Genomic DNA, 18,678 nt, shown 5'->3' on the forward strand with positions numbered 1-18,678 from the left:
ATATCATACATAAGTTATGGATAAAATCAATGTTAAAAAATAGGCAAAATTTTGAAGGAGGACCAAAAGTGCACCAATATTGCAAACATGAGGGACTATTAGTGCTCCATGTGAAAACTGAAGGATGACTTTGAGCCTTAACCCAAAGATGAGGGACTATTTTGAGCCTTTCCTCACTCAATGTAATCTAATTTAACTTTAAAAATTAGTCAAACTGACTTTTGAAAAGTGCAATATGACAATTAAAAGTGGATAGATATAGTATATAAATTAATAAGTTACATTAATGATTCTAATGTAGTCAAAATTAACCTTCATTCACGGAATCTCTCAAAATATTAATATTTAATGGTTCACCATTAATTTTGTGAGATTTTAATGTAAATATTTTTTTTAAGAGTATAAATAAGTGATCCATTTTCAATATTATCCCTATTAATTGATTTTTAATAAATCTTAAAATATTTTTAAGAAAATAAGTAATTAATACAAAGAATAAAAATTAAATTAAAGAAACCCAAAGTTGCCGCATAAGTTGAGACATGTGGATCATTATGGATGGCCAAACAAATAGAAAGTAGAAGTTCAGTTTAACCTCACTAAATTAATACTCGATAAATTAATAATCTTTCTAAGACAGCATTTTCCTCCGGTCCTAATTTGGGTCAATGAAAAAAATCACTCATTTCGATAAGATAATATATTTTTAGAAGACCTCTATATAAATATATGGTTGATTTTGTGATACCTTTCAAGTGAGAAACCATTTTTGAATGTGGTTTCAAGAAATTTCCTATGTTGCTTATATAGTTTATTCTCACCATCATACATTGGATGCTTTTAGTAAAAATATAATAAATAATAATTTGATTATTAAGAAACAATAACATTTTGTATAATGAATTTACTTTATAATGAATCATTGAATTCTTGAATTTATTTTACAATGAATCATTTAACAAAAAAAAATTATTACAACGAATCATATACATACATTGTACTATTTTTATATGAATTCGTAAATGTAATTGGTAAGATACAATGATTTTGATGTATTCATTGTACTTTGTATATATAATAAATAATTTTATTTTTATGTGAATTCAATTACCTCCGTCCATTTTTAATTGTCATAGTTTTCATTTTTGATGTCAAACGATAATAATTTTGACTAACATTTTACGATGTATTTTTTCATCATATTGATATGCGAAAAATTAAAATTTATAATACTTTTTGTACAATTTTGAACATTTAAATTTTTTTGTTTAAATATCAAATTAATGTAATCTAATTTAACTTTGAAAATTAGTCAAATTGACTTTTGAAAAGTGGATTATGACAATTAAAAGTGGACAGATATAGTATATAAATTAATAAGTTACATTAATGATTCTAATGTAGTCAAAATTAATCTTCATTCACTGAATCTCAAAATAATAATATTTTATGGTCCACCATTAATTTAGTGAGATTTTACTATAAATGTTTTTTTTTTTTAGAGTATAAATAAGTGATCCATTTTCAAAGTCACTATCACAAAATCTTTCACTTCAAGTTTGAACACCATAAAATGCAGTTGTTACCTATCTCTCATCGGAATGTTCTGCCGTTCTCCCTCATTTCTAGCCGAAGTTCAACTTATTCTCGTCTCCATTGCTGCTCTCTCAACTCTTCATCTCTCCGTCATGGTATATATCTCTTGCCGTACCTAACTACTCTGTTCGTCTCAATTTATATGACTAATTTGATGGAAATGTTACAAATCCTGAGATAACTTGTTCCCCAACCAAATGAGCTTATCCATTTGTCTTAATACTATAAGGACCAAAGTTGAAGTTTCATTCATTTCTAGATTTAACATGCTGCTACAAATTTGTACACTATGGAATTACTTATAGTCCTGTTCTTTGTTCAAGTATGATCCAGGCTAAGGCGATGGAATTGATCGACCTCATCAACTAGAAGTGGGTCGGAGAGGGCCTTACGGTGGTGGATTTGGAGGCATTTCATTTTCAGGTGACATGGACATAGGATTAGCTCTAAGGACGATGGTGTTCATGAACGGACCTCGTTATGACACAATGTATTCATACACACGTCAGGAATGGGTTGCACTTCTCCAATCTGAGGCTTGAATCGTCGCTGATAGTGATCCTGATGAGAAACAGAAAGAATGTGAAGATAAAGTAGCTTGTCTATATATGCAGGGCAATTGACTTGGCTGAATCAACTTTTGTCAAGGGAAGATCATAAATGCTGTTATTTTAGTTTTCATTTTTCCCGAGTCTTGTGATACTAATGAGGGTCTGATTTAAGAGTTTGCTTGTGTCAGATTGAAAAAGATCGTGAGGGTGAGCAGCTTAATTGAAGAGTGTTCTTGATATATTTGCTGAAATTGGAAGGGGGGAAATGGAGTATTATGTGAATGACTTTGAAGAATGTTCTTTTTCAAATCTGTTTTCTATGACATAATACTCCAAAGTCATTCACATAATACTCCATTTCCCCCCTTCCAATTTCAGCAAATATATCAAGAACATTCTTCAATAAAGCTGCTCACCCTCACATTGTTTTTCAATCTGACAAGAACTTGTAAAGCTGCTCACCCTCACTAGTTTATCTCAAGGAAAGTTATACTCATTTTAATTTGATGGTTTCGTTTTGATTTGATATAGAGTTTAAGAAAGTAAAAAATAGATAAATTTGAATCTAAAATTTTTTTGAATTGTGATTTTAAATTAATACTCTCTCTATCACGATTTATGTGATACTTTTCGTTTACAGAGAGTCAAACTATTTAAGTTTGACCGGGAATTTGCGCATCAAGTTTTCAAATTTTTTGAAATGAAATTTTATATATTTATAAACAATGTAAAAATTACTATAAGTCAAAATAATTGACAATTCAAAATATTTAAAAAATATATGAAAAATTTACGATCAAGATAGACTTGTTTAAATCTCAAAATTTGAAAAATGCCAATAAATTGAAATAAAAGAAGTAATATGTCAAGTATACCAAAATATCGTATAATCTTATGATTTAATTAACGAAAAGTTGAAATTAAAATTTTTTTAAAAATAAAAATATATAGTACATGTTTTTAAACAACTAAAAACAAAACGGAAATATGTACATTATCAGATCACTTATTAGTAGCAATACGGGTAAATCTCTTAATAAATATTAATAATTAATTACTAGGAGTTGAAGTTTAATATTTCCATCACTACCTTTCGTTTTGTTGTTCTTTATTCTATTTTTCTTTTCTAGATATTCAAGTAAAAGTGAATTTAGTTTACCCTAGCACATATATTGATTGAGAATTGATCTGCCTAACTTTTTATTTCAGATTGAAGAAATTTTAAGTTCTTCAAAGAATGATATAGCACTATTGTCTCTCTTTGACCAAAAATAGTCTAATTTATTTTGAAACAAACAAGACTCATGGACTTTAAATTTGTGCGAGTTAAAACAAATTAAAAGGAGATTGAATAATAACTTATTATACAAAATTTGCACGGATCAAAATGTATAGTTAAATTTGAACTAATCAATAGATTTATCCAAACTCAGATTTTTCCCATTTGATTGTTTGTTTTTTCATAATTTGTTTAGCTGTCAAACCAAACCTAGTAGGTGTTTGGCCATGCGATACCATATCACGATATGGTATCGTGAGATGGAATCAGCGTTTGGACATGCGATTTTACGCTGATTCCCTCATGATTCCATATCATGAGATGTGATTCCATATTCTCCAAAAACCATGATATGGAATTATATGGGAATTCCATATCATAATTTGAGATATTTTAATACAAAAATTGATCCATGAGTTTATAGTTTGTTAAAACAACCCCACATTTATATCTACTAACCATTTATTTCATATGTAAATAAAATTTATAATCACATCATTAGTTTTTAAAATTTATTATTCTCACAGACATAAAATTTATTATTCTCACCAACATATAGTCACTTTAACTCACACCAATCGATTGTTGAGTAATAAATTTGTTCTGTTCATTTACTCCAACACTTAATTTATTACTTCTACCGTTTTGTATTTATTAGAACTATAGTTATATCTATTTGAACATGGAGTGAAAGGTTTTCTCTTCATTTACTCTAATAAATTGATATGAAAGTTAGGTTGGTCAACATAGTTGTGGATGATATTGACCAACAAATGGCTCAAAGTAACAATGTTGGTTCGTTTTCTCGGTCACATGATCGAGAAATGCAAGTTAAACGTGAGGAAATTGTCCGTAATATGTGGGAGGATTATATTAAAGACTAGTACACTACAATTTATGTTCAATTTTTTTATTAAATTAAAGTTAGAATAAACAATTACTTAAGTGGAGAATAAATAGCTTTGTACTCCCTCCGTCCCTATTTACTTGTCCATATTTCCTTTTTTAGTTGTCCCTATTTAGTTGTCCATTTTGACAAATCAAGAAAGGACAACAAATTTTTTCCTATTATACCCTTATTTACACTTCTTGAAAATTGTAAAAGTGTATGTTGTTTCCCTCCAATTTATTTCACTTTAATTCAAATAAGTGGTTGTAATTTTGAAGTGAAAAGTTGTCATAAGGGTAAAATTGTAACTTCACTGTGTTAATCATTGTTGCCTTAATCTGTGTGCCATTTCTAAAGTGGACAACTAAAAAGGGACGGAGGGAGTAATAATTTATTATGAGATTTTATAATTTTTTCTTTATTTGATAAGATTGAATAAACAATTGGGGCTATTTTAATAGTTTTACAACTTATGAGATTCTTATGTTTATGAGAAAATATGCAACACAAAAATTTCATATCGCATGCCCGAACAAAACTTCAATTTCATAACTTATTATACAAAATTTCTGCGAGTTAAAACAAATTAAAAGGAGATTGAATAATAACTTATTATACAAAATTTGCACGGATCAAAATGTATAGTTAAATTTGAACTAATCAATAGATTTATCCAAACTCAGATTTTTCCCATTTGATTGTTTGTTTTTTCATAATTTGTTTAGCTGTCAAACCAAACTTAATAGTAATGACTTTAAAAAAAAGTTATTATGGTTGTATCTAAATTTTTTTTTTAAAAAAACCTATTATTTTTATTTTTTTTTGTAATTGAAAAAATTCAAAATCATAATTTGAGGTCTAATTATCAAACAAAACAATAGTTTGCATAATTACATCAAACGGAAAACAAATTTTAGGAGCTGTTATATCACTAATAAAGGGTGAATTTCAGAGAGCTGTTATATCACTAATAAATGGTGAATTTCAGAAACTTTTGCTATATTAAGTAAATATAGTGTATAAGACCTCATTTGTTCTTATTAAGATTAAGATGTTTGAATGAATAAATTAATGATTAGGATTTTTTCAATATCTCTGAATGTGCATACTTTATTCATTATAAATTATAGAAGTGATTGGCCGTAGGGATTGGCAGCGGATAGTGTAATGACCCGGTTGGTCATTTTGAAAATTTTCATAAAATTACCATTTTACCCCTCCCGATTTTGACCTCGAGTTATAATTTTTGATTGAGTTTTGAAAGTTTGTTTTAAGATTTGAGTAAAAATTGAGAATTTGGTAAGATTTGAATTTGAAAGGCTAAAGTTGTTAAAAAACCCGAAAAAATTCCGAGGTTGAAAAACCTGAATTTATTCGTTTGGTTTGATCTATAGATTTAAAAATCTGACATCAATGATTTGGTTTGATATTTAAAAAATCCAAACCAACCCGGTCCATGTACACCGCTAGAAATGTCATTCTATTTTTTTCTTTAATTTATGAAACCATTAAATTATATTGATTCATATCTCAAAAACTTGTTTACATAGATCTCAACAATTTTGTAAAGCTTCTTTGAGATATTTTCCTAAATAATATACAATAAAATATAAAATGCGTGAAGTTTTACTAGTAAAAAATTTAAATGTAAATTATGTTGTTGCTTAGATTGTACTCGAGTCAAATCTTTTTGCTAGCTCGAAAGAATTCATATCACTTATTAAATTAACTTGAAACATACACTCAACTACTCTGGCAATTGTCATTAACTATATAAATGGATCGTGCTTTAGGCGCATTATAACTTTTGATTATTTTTAACTATTTGAACTTTTTCTTAATACTATATCTAACATATGTATATATTTTATGGATGGGAATGTTATGAAAAATACGTTATCAGTAACATTGTAGGGAATTGTTTTAAGCTTGAGGCTTGTTAATAAGACTCCCTTAACAATATTTCACATGATGTAAATGTATCCTCAGTATTCAACAAGCACTTATAATAATAGATAACTAGAAATTAAAATCTACGAAAGATTAAATAAAGAAGAAAATCCAACACAATGGAATATAGAAAGGAAGAATCTCTCATCATTTTTCTTACACCCAAAAAAGAAAAGGTTTGGAAGAGGCTTAAGAAAATATGTATGTAATGACCCAGTTGGTCATTTTTGGAAAATTACCATTCTGCCCCTCCTTATTTTGACCCCAAGTTGTTTCTAATTGAGTTTTGGAAGTTGGTTTCAAACTTTGAGTTTAAAGTTGAGGATTGTGTAAGTTTTAAATTTGAAAGGCTTAAGTTGCTTAAAAGTGGTTTTCAGAGTCTTTTGAAGTTTTGAGTGTCGGAATAGAATTCTGTCAATTCCATTAGTTCCGAAATGCGGAAATTGGTCCATTAGACTTGTCGGTTTCAAATTCAGAATGTTTTTGAGGATTTGAGGTTCTAAGTTGTGAAATTGTGGAAATTTAGCCTTTGAGTTGACTTTAATCAACATTCGGGGTTCGGATGCTCGATCGGAATTCTGAGAATTCTGTTGGATAATTTTTTTTCTAAGTGAGGTCTTGGTTAAATTTTTAGAGGTTCGGATGTAGTTTTATCCTTTTTAAGCATTGTGTTAGTTTCTTGTGGTTTCTAGGATGTGGGTGAAGGAGACCTCAGATTCATATTTTGATGGTTCCATTGAGTCCGGAAAGCCAAGTATAATCGATTTGCATGTATGATTGTGTGTACAGGGTTCCGAACGAATCTCACGGGTCCATTCGATGATTTATTTTGGTTGAATTTTCTGGTGTCTGCTAACCTCGCTTTTGCGAAGGTTAGTCCGCTTAAGTGAACCTTGGCGAAAGTGAATGGAGCATCGCTTTTGCAAAGAAGTCTACTTCAGCAGGGTTCGCTTAGGTGAATCGGAGGCCGCTTTTGCGATATCCGCTTAACTAAAATGAAGATTTTGAATTTCTTTTTTCTTTTTTTCGAAATGGTTTTCACTAATGAGTTCCTAAGGCCTTAAATATCATTTTTCAAGTATTAGTTTTAGGATTCAAACCTCCTTTTTGAAATTGAGTTTTGAGTTGATTAACCCATATTTCTAAGTAATTGATATGCATATTGTTTTTCTCAAAAAGTAACTGAGAATACTTGATTGTTGTAGAATGTGTTGCTTTGGAAGTGATTCGGAAGGGGAAAACTCAAGATTTAGATTGATTAATTAATTGCTTTAACACAAGTGATCTCTTAAATTTTGTATTCTAGTAGAATTGTTTACTTCCCTTCATTGTATGTGAGTTGGGGAGTAATTAGGATTGAGGTGAAGGGTTTATTGCTCCACTTGATCATTGTTAACTAGTAAAACAATGGAAAAAATGAAAATGATTCTTGATGAAAATGATAAATCGTGAATTGCCTTGTTTTGTTCCCTATTTGATTGGTTGGTGAATTGCTTGAATGCATAAAAGTGGACTTGAATTGATTTAAACTGCTTGAATCGTTGTCTCTTCCGCGTGGTGGAAATTGATTTTTGGCCACCGTGATGAAACATGTGATAACTTGTGATGCTGAGGTCATTTCCAGCAAGAGCTTGTGATGCTGAGGTCATTTCTGACAAGAACTTGTATGTCGGGGTCATTTCTGGTTAGTGATTGATATAAAGACGAAGTTATTTTAATCTAGTGATTGAAATACACTCGAGGTCATTTCTAGCTAGTGACTGATATAAACCCGAAGTCATTTTTGGCTAGTGATTGATATAAACCCGAGGTCATTTTCGACTAAAGATTGATATAGAGCCGATGGAAAATGGTTCTGGCGAGAATTGATTCTCTTGTTTTGATGCATTTTGATGTTTATGATCAACCTATTGTTTAATGCGATTGAAGGACTTGATACTTGTGATTTAACTACTTGATGCGTGTTGGTTCTTGACTTGTGGCTTTTGGATAGTGAATTTTGAATCTTGTGACCTGTTTATTGTAGAATTGTTAGGTTGGACTAATTTCTATGCAGGTTGTAGTTTGAGGAGGTTTGGTTGGAACAAAAATGAGTATTTGATTTCTAGCTAGTTGCTTGGTTTGTTAGGTTGCTTGTTGGGGACCGTGTTGTTGATACTCACCTTCTGCTTCTTTATCTTGTCCTTGCTTTATCTTTCTGGTTTTCTTTCATTTCATTTGGTTGAGGCTGACTTGTCTTTCTGGGAATAGACAAGTGTCATCATGTCCATTTATGGGTTGCGACAAATGGTATCAAAGTTAGGTTCATAGGTCTCATGTGTGTACAAGTCAAGTCTAAGTAGAGACTCAAGGATATGTATACGTCTATTCTTATCTTTGAGAGGCTATGAAGACTGTTAGAAAGCTTTCTTTTGTTCATTCTTTCTTATCGTGCATGGTTTCCTTTGCTAGTGCTTAGTTGTTGCATGTTGTTTTGGCAGATGTCGTGGACTAGAGCTTCTGTTTCCAGAGGTAGGGGAGCAGTTCTTGAGACCTCAACTAGGGGTAGTGGTTGGGCTAGAGCTAGAGACCATGCTCGTGGAATTGCAGTGGCTAGAGGTCGTGCCCATGAAGCGGCACCAGCTAGAGGCAGAGCTACAGAGACTTCAGTTGAGCCACATATTGACGTTGCTTAGCACCAGGTTCCTCACAGGTTTGGAGCTCACTTGTTTCAGGAGACTTTGTTAAGGATACTTGGTGCGCTAGAGAACCTTTCTTATGGTGGTGCGATAGGTACACCACATGGTTTTCAAGCTGAATTAGGAGCGCAGACTCCAGGTTAGCAGCAACAGACTTGGGGTATTCAGGATCAGATAGGTCAATTACCAGTGGTTTCGACACCGGTTATAGGTGTTCAATTTGCTCGTAAGATTATTCTGGCGATATCTGAGTAGTAGTGTTATGAGAGGTTTCAGAAGATTAAACCACCAGAGTTTCAAGGTGGTAAGAGCGATGATACTCATGAGTTCTTGAATTTGTGCCATGAGATGCTTGAGGAAGTTGGTATGATGGATGCTCGTGATGTTCATTTTATTGCACTTTAACTACGCGAACGCACCAGTGAGCAGTGGAGGACTTTTTGGAGATCTAGACTAGTTGGATCTCTTCTAGTAGAGTGAGTTGTGTTTTCCAGTGCTTCCCAGGACCACTTCATTCCTTGGAGAGTGGAGTCAACAGAGGTTTGAGAACTTGAGATAGGGCAATTTGTCTGTGACTGAGTATAAGGCCATGAGGCCCGATTTTGTGAGCATTTTAGGCATGCTATTACTATTGTTCCCAATGAGGCAGAGAGAGTTCATTGGTTTGTACAAGGGTTGACTTTCTCTAATTTTTATGTGAATTCAACAAATATGATACTACCTCTGTCCATTTTTAATTGTCATAATTTTTTTTTTGAAGTCAAACGATGATAACTCTGACTAACATTTTATGATGTATTTTTTCATCTTATTGATATGCAAAAAGTTGGAAATTATAATACTTTTCAAATAATTTTTGAATACCTATTTTTTTTAAATATCAAATTAATGTAATCTAATTTAACTGTGAAAATTAATTAAATTGACTTTTAAAAAGAGCAATATGATAATTTAAAAGCTGACAGATATAGTATATAAATTAATAGGTTACTTTAATGATTCTAATGTAGTCAAAATTAACCTTCATTCACTGAATCTCTCAAAATATTATTTTACGGTCCACCATTAATTTTGTGAGATTTTACTGTAAATGTTTTTATTAGAGTATAAATAAGTGATCCATTTTCAATATTATCCCTATTAATTGATTTTTAATAAATCTTAAAATATTATTTAGAAAATAAGTAATTAATACTAAGAATAAAAAATAAATTAAATAAACCCGAAGTTGCCGCATAAACTGAGACACTTGGATCATTATGGATGGCCAAACAAATAGAAAGTAGAAGTTCAGTAAAACCTCACTAATTTAATACTCGATAAATTAATAATCTTTCTAAGACAACATTTTCCAACGGCCCGATTTGGGTCAATGAAAAAATCACTCATTTCTATAAAATAATAAGATAATATATTTTTAGAAGACCCTTATATAAATATATGGTTGATTTTGGTGGTATCGGTTTCAAGAAATTTCCTATGTTGCTTATATAGTTTATTCTTACCATCATATATTGAATGTTTTTAGTAAAAATATAATGATAATAATTTGATTATTAAGAAACAATGAACATTTTGTATAATGAATTATTGAATTTATTTTACAATGATCTATTTAACAAAAAAATATATATTAGAATGAATCATATGCATACATTGTACTTTATGTATAATAAATATATTTTTGTATGAATTCAGTAAATGTAATTAGTAAGATACAATTATTTTGATGTATTCATGGTACTTTATATATAATAAATAATTTTTTTTATGTGAATTCAATAAATATTCAACTACCTCCGTACACTTTTAATTGTCATAGTTTCTTTTTGAAGTCAAACGATAATAACTTTGACTAACATTTTACGATGTATTTTTTCATCATATTGATATGCAAAAAATTAGAATTTATAATACTTTTCGTATAATTTTTTAATATCTAAATTTTTTTATTTAAAATATCGAATTAATGTAATCAAATTTAACTTTGAAAATTAGTCAAATTGACTTTTGAAAAGTCCAATATGACAATTAAAAGTGGACATATATAATATATAAATTAATAAGCTACATTAATGATTCTAATGTAGTCAAAATAAACCTTCATTCACTGAATCTCTCAAAATATTACTCCCTCTGTCCCAATTTATGTGACTCACTTTCCTTTTTGGTCAGTCCAAAAAAGAATGACACATTTACTTATTTGGTAAATATTTAATGACATTATCCCTATTTTACCCTTCTTGAATATCATTATTTCAACAATTGCACTCTTTTAATTTAAAGAAAAAGTTATTGAAATGCAGTAAAGTACAAATACTTTTCTCTTTTTCTGACGGTCAACAGTACTTTAAACACTTTTTTCAATACTTTGTCATAACCATTTCTTTCTTTTCACCACTTTATCATATTCTTTCTATCTTTACACTAATTATTAATAAGGGTATTTTCGAAACATTGTAGAGTCTTTCCATTTTTCTTAAAGTTTGTGACAAATCAAAGTACCTCATATAAAATGGGACGGAGAGAGTAATATTTTATGGTCCACCATTAATTTCGTGAGATTTTACTATAAATGTTTTTTTTAGAGTATAAATAAGTGATCCATTTTCACAGTCACTATCACAAATCTTTCATTTCAATTTTGAACACCATAAAATGCAGTTGTTACCTATCTCTCATCGAAATGTTCAGCCGTTCTCCCTCATTCTAGCCAGAGTTCAACTTATTCTCGTCTCCATTGCTGCTCTCTCAAATCTTCATCTCTTCGTCGTGGTATATATCTCTTGTTCTTCCTAACTACTCAGTTCGTCTCAATTTATGTTACATAGTTTAATTGTTTGGATCGTTTTCGTTACTTTTAGAGTCGAACACACTTAATATCTAAGATCTGAATGATTAAGATTAAGATCTTCATTAAGTGCAAGCCTTAGTGGTTATAGATTACTTTTAGCAACAATATTTATTGTTATAAAAACTTATAACGACAATTGAGTTAATGTCATTGCATACAACACTCTATATAAATGTTGCTAAAGTCTTTGGCGATTTTGGATGCAATGACATTATCTCAATTGCCCTTAGAAGTTTTTACAACAATAAATATTGTCAAAAGCCAAATAAGTTAAAATATGTTTAAATGACTTAAAATAAGTCAAAAACCAAAGTAGGTCTCCCCCTACTTTTTTATTTTTTGACTTAAAAGTCATTTAAGTTTATCTTTTAATTTTTCACATAAAAACTACTTTTTTTAAGTCAATCCAAACGGGCTCTAAGAAACAATGAACATTTTGTATAATGAATTTAATTTTCTAATGAATTATCGAATTCTTGAATTTATTTTACAATGAATCATTTAACAAAAAAAATATATTACAATGAATCATACACATACAATGTATTTTATGTATAATGAATATATTTTTATATTAATTCAATAAATATAATTAGTAAGATACAATAATTTTGATGTATTCATTATACTTGATATATAATAAATAATTTTATCTTTATGTGCATTCAATAAATATGATACTACTTCCGTCTACTTTTAATTGTCATAATTTTCTTTTCTGAAGTCAAAAGATAATAACTTTGACTAACTTTTGACGATGTATTTTTTCATCATATTGATATGCAAAAATATTGGAATTTATAGTACTTTTCGTATAGTTTTTGAATATCTAAATTATTTTTGTTTAAAAATTTGAATTAATGTAATCTAATTTAACATTGAAAATTAGTCAAATTGACTTTCATTAATGAGTGGACATATATAGAAAGTAAATTAATAAGTTACATCGATGATACTAATGTAGTCAAAATTAACCTTCATTCATTGAATCTCAAAATAATAATATTTTATGGTCCACCATTAATTTAGTGAGATTTTACTATAAATTAAGGCCTAACCCATCAGTGGCCCCCTAAAGTTGGCACAAAGTTTCACTTAGACACACCTCAACTAGGCTATGTTCATTTTAAACCCCTTATGTTGGATCTCGTTGTGTCATTTTGACACTTTTCGCTGACATGGCATGGTGAGTAATACACTCAAAGTCAGCGCGTGAAAGGTTTTTTTTTACCAAAAAATTATTTTTAAAACACTGTTCATCTTCTTCCCTCTTTCTTTGTGATTATCTCATCCACCACACACCATCAACCCACCGCCGCTGTATTATCGCCATTAATCTTATTAAAATCGAAGCAATTTTTAATTTTACAAATCTGAAAATCACCACAACCATCATCTTCTTCTCATTCTTTTTCTTTAGATCCAACAATTAAATTTCAGTGCCACGAAATAATTACTCTATTTCTTGTTCACATATTTGAATCCTCTGCACATACGAGAAATGTAAAAACAAAAACAATTCTTCCATTGTTAGTTATAATTGATTCTTTTTAGAAGTAAAGAAGAGAAAAAAATTATGCTTTTATAAATTAATCTTTTCAATGTTATTAAATTCTTTTAAAAATGTTTCTTGAAATGACGATAGAGTGAAAAAAGGGTTGAGGTTGGGGTGGGTGAGGGTAAAGAGGATGGACAATCTAGTGGGGGTGGAGGAACGGTTGGGGTTGGGATGGGTGGAGTGGAGAAGACGCCTGGGTTGGTTGGGTGAAGAAGACAAGGGTGAGTTTCTTGATGAAAATTAGAAGTGATGAATTTCTTTTTTAAAAAATATTTATTACTCCCTCTGTCCCAATTTATATGACTCACTTTCCTTTTTGGTCAGTCCCAAAAAGAATGACACATTTCCTTATTTGGTAAGTATTTAATGACATTATCCCTATTTTACCCTTCATGAATTGGACTCTTTTGGATTTATATTAATGACTGATGTGACATTAACTTATGAGAGAGAGAAAAGTCATAAACTTTTCTATTCAAAGTCAGCTATAGTATTATTTTTTTTATTTAACAAATTAGACTTATTAACAAGGGTATTTTCGGAACATTGTAGAGTCTTTCCATTTTTCTTAAAGTTTGTGCCAAATCAAAGTACATCATATAAAATGGGACGGAGGGAGTATTTGAGTTTGAAATGCCACATGTCATCAAATTAGTGGTTATTTTTCTTTTTACTTAAAAGTCATTAGTTTAGAATTATTTTTTATATATGTGACATGTGTCTTTGTTTAATTTGTCATTTTGACACGTCATCGGCGAGTGTTTAACACACACTTTATATTTTTGGGTGATAGTTAAAAAATGTCCAAATGACACAACGGAACTCTACATAAAGTGTCTAAAATGAATAAAACTCAGTTAAGGTGTCTAAGTGAAATTTGGTGCCAATTTTAAGGGGCCACCGATGGGTTAGCCCATAAATTAATAAGTTACATCAATGATACTAATGTAGTCAAAGTTACCTATATGTCATCGGAATGTTCTGCCGGTCTCTCTCATTTCTAGCCGGAGTTCAACTTCTGCTCTTCTCCATTGCTCCTCTCTGAACTCTTCATCTCTTCGTCATGATATATATATATATATATATATATATATATATATCTTGCCGTACCTATCTACTCAGTTCATTTCAATTTATGTGACGTAATTTGGTTGTTTGGATTGTTTTCGTTATTTCATACTCTATACTACTTTGGATTGTTTTTTTATTGAGCTAAGTGTCTATCAGGAAAAAAAAAACAATAAATGTCAAGTAGTATGATATGTACGATATATGTGTGAGTAAAATAAATAAATAAATTATTTTTTCCTTTTGTTCAGTTATGGATGAGGAGAGGCTCATTGAAGTTTCTAAAAGTGGAAACTTGATTCCGCTTCACAGAACCATTTTTTCTGATCATCTGACTCCGGTGTTGGCAAACCGATGTTTGGTGAAAGAAGAGGATCGTGAAGCTCCAAGTTTTCTGTATGAGTTGTAAGTTTTTCTTAAAAAAATTCTACTTAGCTTTTTGATTGATTTGATAATAAATAGATATTTATCGGAAACAACGTCTCTACCTCCCCAGATTCCATGGGATTCCACTGGGTATATTGTGGTTGATCATACTAGGTAAAAGTTATAGTTGTTTCTCTCAGGGTCGATACAGCGTGGTGGGAGCTCAACCATCCATGGAAATTGTAGTTAAGGAACACAATGTGACTATATTGGACCACCATGCTGGAAAATTGACTCAGAAGATGGTTGAAGATCCGATGACAATTCCAGCAAGTATTATCAACAGATGGAAGCCCAGACTTATTGATGATGAACTACCTGATACCTTTTGTGGTGAGGATTCTGTTTTCACTAATGTATGAGCAACCTATTTAATTAGTTTCCCACTATAGCTTGCTACAAGGAATAAATATAGGGCTCCGCTCTCAATTAACAACTAGATTTCTCTGGAAAACATACACTTATATATTCAAGGGTGGATATAAGGCCCCGCGATGGTGTTCATCTGAATACATAAGTGTCATGAGAGTCATAAATATTTCCACATGTGTTGAAGTAGTTGAGAATTAAAGTAATATGTATGTTATCTAGTATTAGTTATTATATATCAACTCTCCAATTCTCAACCAACTCCAATAATTTTTTTTTAAATGAACTGCATTTTCTGTTGGGAGCTTCCATATTATTTAGTCAATCTGATCGGTTCCATCTCGTACAATCTAGTCATAGATGTAGTTTGCATCAGAATTCAGAAGTTTAGGGTATGTTGTTGTTGTATTTGGGAAGGCTACTACAGCTTGAGCTCCATGCACATGATTTGCTGGCATGATCACTTCACTCTGCATTCTCTTAATTAAATCACAAGTTTACTGTCATTAATATCACTTCAAACAGGTTGATGGTTTGGTTACTTCTCATATGACACAGTTCGGTATGTAGAGAACAAAAAGTTACCATTCCTAAGGGCTGCAGAGGATGACCGGAACCTTGCAGATATTCAGTTAGGACTTTATGAGGATGTCATTGTATTTGATCATGTAGAGAAGGTATGTTTGTCGAATTTTCCACTTACGAGTAGTCTCTCTATTTATTAGTTCTTATATGTCTGGCCTTTTCAAAGTTTACCTGTTATGGTTGTTTGTTCTTGATTTACACTTGGTGCATATATATAAGAACAGGATAAATACTTGTGTTATTGTCTATGTTGCTCGGACTCTTCAAAAATTGTCAACAGGTGAGTGTTGGATTCTCCAAAGTAGTGTATTTTTGGAGAATTCCTAAGATACCAAAACTGATGAGTCCGCACAACTTATAAGGCTATAGTTGAAGAAAAAGTATGATTAGCAATTTTCTCAACCTAGGAAATAATTTAAACACAATCAATTTAACATTATGAATGAACTCATGCTTTGATTTCCCTTTATTATAAACTTCTTGTTCCTGCAAAAAGCGCATATGATTCACTGGGTGCGGTTGGATCAATATTCCTTTCTTTCTGAGGCTTATCTTGATGGGAAGAAACACTTGGAAATTTTAATGTCTAGAGTACAAGGAATCGAGTCGTAAGTCCTTTTTCGTTTTCCTTTTCTGCATAAAAACAAGCAACTGAGAAACACTATTTACATTTTGAATTTTTATTTTTTAGTCCAAGGTTATCTCCCGGTTCTGTGGATTTCTGTATACATGAATTTGAAACTTCGTTAACCACGGAAACATGACACGTGAGGAGTACAAGAATGCCATCTTACAGGCAAAGGAACACATTGCTTTAGGAGACATACATCAAATTGTTTTAAGTCAACGTTTTGAGAGAAGAACATTTGTTGATCCATTTGAAGTCTATAGAGCATTAAGAATTGTGAATCCAAGCCCATACATGACTTACATACAAGTAAGTCGTTCGTTCTTTGTGTTTTCAGTGTGAGTAAATGTCTGATATTACCTGTGCTTCAGTGAAGTTACTATGCTATCTTTTCTATATTAGGCCAAAGGCTGTACTCTAGTTGCATTGAGTCCAGAAACTTTGACGCGTGTGAAGAAAGTGAGAGGGATGATCTTGTTCTTATCCCTTTTTCTCTGTTTCACACATTTAATTAGTTTTTTGAGAGTTTGTAATGTTCATTTGTTCCATTGACAGAGAAGAATTGCTAATCTACCATTAGCTGGGACAAGTAGAAGATGGAGGGCACCTGATGAGGATCTGATGTTGGAAATGCAGATGTTAAAAGATGAGAAACAATGTGCGGAGCACATCATGCTAGTCGATTAAGGACGAAAAGATATAAGAAAGGTTTAATACTAACCCTTCTTGCATTCCTGCATCACCAAGAGCTTTAAACTATAATTTTTTTGTAAGTTGTTATCTCTGATTTATCACAGTGTAAGCATCTTTCTTGTGTTCTTGATGAATATGTTTTGACATGACCTTGAAAAATACGATGAGTTACCGAAATTTCAACATTTTTCTTGCTATAGGTATCAAAACCTGGTTCTGTGAATGTTGATCTTTGGTTGTTTCATGTGATGCAAAATCTGACTTCCTACTACTTGATATGTCTAGACAATTTTTACAAGCATGGAATTTTTTCTGCCACAGGTGTCGGGAGAGTTGCTTGATCATTTAACATGTTTTGATGCACTGCGGGCTGCATTGCCTGTTGGGACCATCTGTGGAGCACCAAAGGTTACACTCGCGACTTTAAATTCGTTGGTCATTCATTGTTGATGGAAATGTTACAGATCCCATGATAACTTATTCTATAACCAAACAAGCTAATCTATTTGTCTTAATACTATAGGGACCAAAGTCGAAGTTTTATTCATTTCTAGATTTAACATGCTGCTAAAAATTTGTACACTATGGAATTATTTATAGTCCTGTTCTTTGTCCAGGTTAAGGCGATGGAGTTGATCGATCAATTAGAAGTGTGTCGAAGAGGGCCTTACAGTGGTGGATTTGGAGGCATTTCATTTTAAGGTGACGTGGACCACGGCCATGGGTCAACACTTAGCCGATTTATCTGAGGTTTCTGGGAGGAGGGTCGCGGGTGCAAACCACGGACTTGCAGGACGGACCGTGGGTTATTCTACAGTCCGTAGGTCTTGACCGTGGGTTGACCCTTAGCCGAATTTTTCGGGCAGAGTTCTGGGAGAGGCTACAGGTGTGAACCACGGACCACCAGCACGGACCATGATCACCCTACGGTTCGTAGGTGGTTCCCGTAGGTGGCACTTGTAGCTTCTGAAATATGCAATTTGGTTTGCTTCGGATACGGGGTGTTACATTATCTCCCCTTTGGAAACATTCATCCTCGAATGAAGACTAAACTAGCTGAAATGGAGGGGATGAGTTGCAACCCTACCACTAAACACTGGAAGCTGATTCCTAACTGAACTAAGTTCCAATTCATGCAAAATACGCTGAAAATGCAAGTACAAACTGAAGGAACATGATACTAAGACTGATTTTACGCATGAATAACTGAAAAACTGAAGATGAACTAATACCTCAAGTTTGAGTGGAATCGGAAGGAAAGAGGTGAGGATACTTGGACTTCATGGCTGCTTCTGTTTCCCAAGTAGCTCCCTCTACAGACTGACTCCTCCACCAAACCTTGACTGAAGCGACTTCTTTGTTTTTCAATCTTCTAACCTGACGTTCAAGAATCTCAACTGGTACATTCTCATACAAAAGACTATCTTTCACGGCCACACTCTCTAATTGCACTACGGATGCTGGGTCACCCACACACTTCTTCAATAGTGAAATGTGAAAGACTTGATGCACTGCTGTTAATTCTGCTGGTAACTCTAACTCATAAGCCACTTT

The 18,678-nt window shown here is 31.8% G+C and overlaps 1 protein-coding gene and 1 pseudogene across 1 annotated transcript in view; one reads left to right on the forward strand and one right to left on the reverse strand.

Moving 5' to 3' along the window:
- Positions 1 to 18,678, reverse strand: part of LOC125835132 (DExH-box ATP-dependent RNA helicase DExH11) — a 130,419-nt gene that overhangs the window by 99,375 nt on the left and 12,366 nt on the right. The window lies entirely within an intron of this gene.
- Positions 1,574 to 17,873, forward strand: LOC125835085 (anthranilate synthase alpha subunit 1, chloroplastic-like; annotated as a pseudogene).

This window comes from Solanum verrucosum, unplaced genomic scaffold, assembly GCF_900185275.1.
Source record: "Solanum verrucosum unplaced genomic scaffold, falcon-dt-bn FXZP01000220.1, whole genome shotgun sequence".
Classification (NCBI taxonomy): domain Eukaryota; kingdom Viridiplantae; phylum Streptophyta; class Magnoliopsida; order Solanales; family Solanaceae; genus Solanum; species Solanum verrucosum.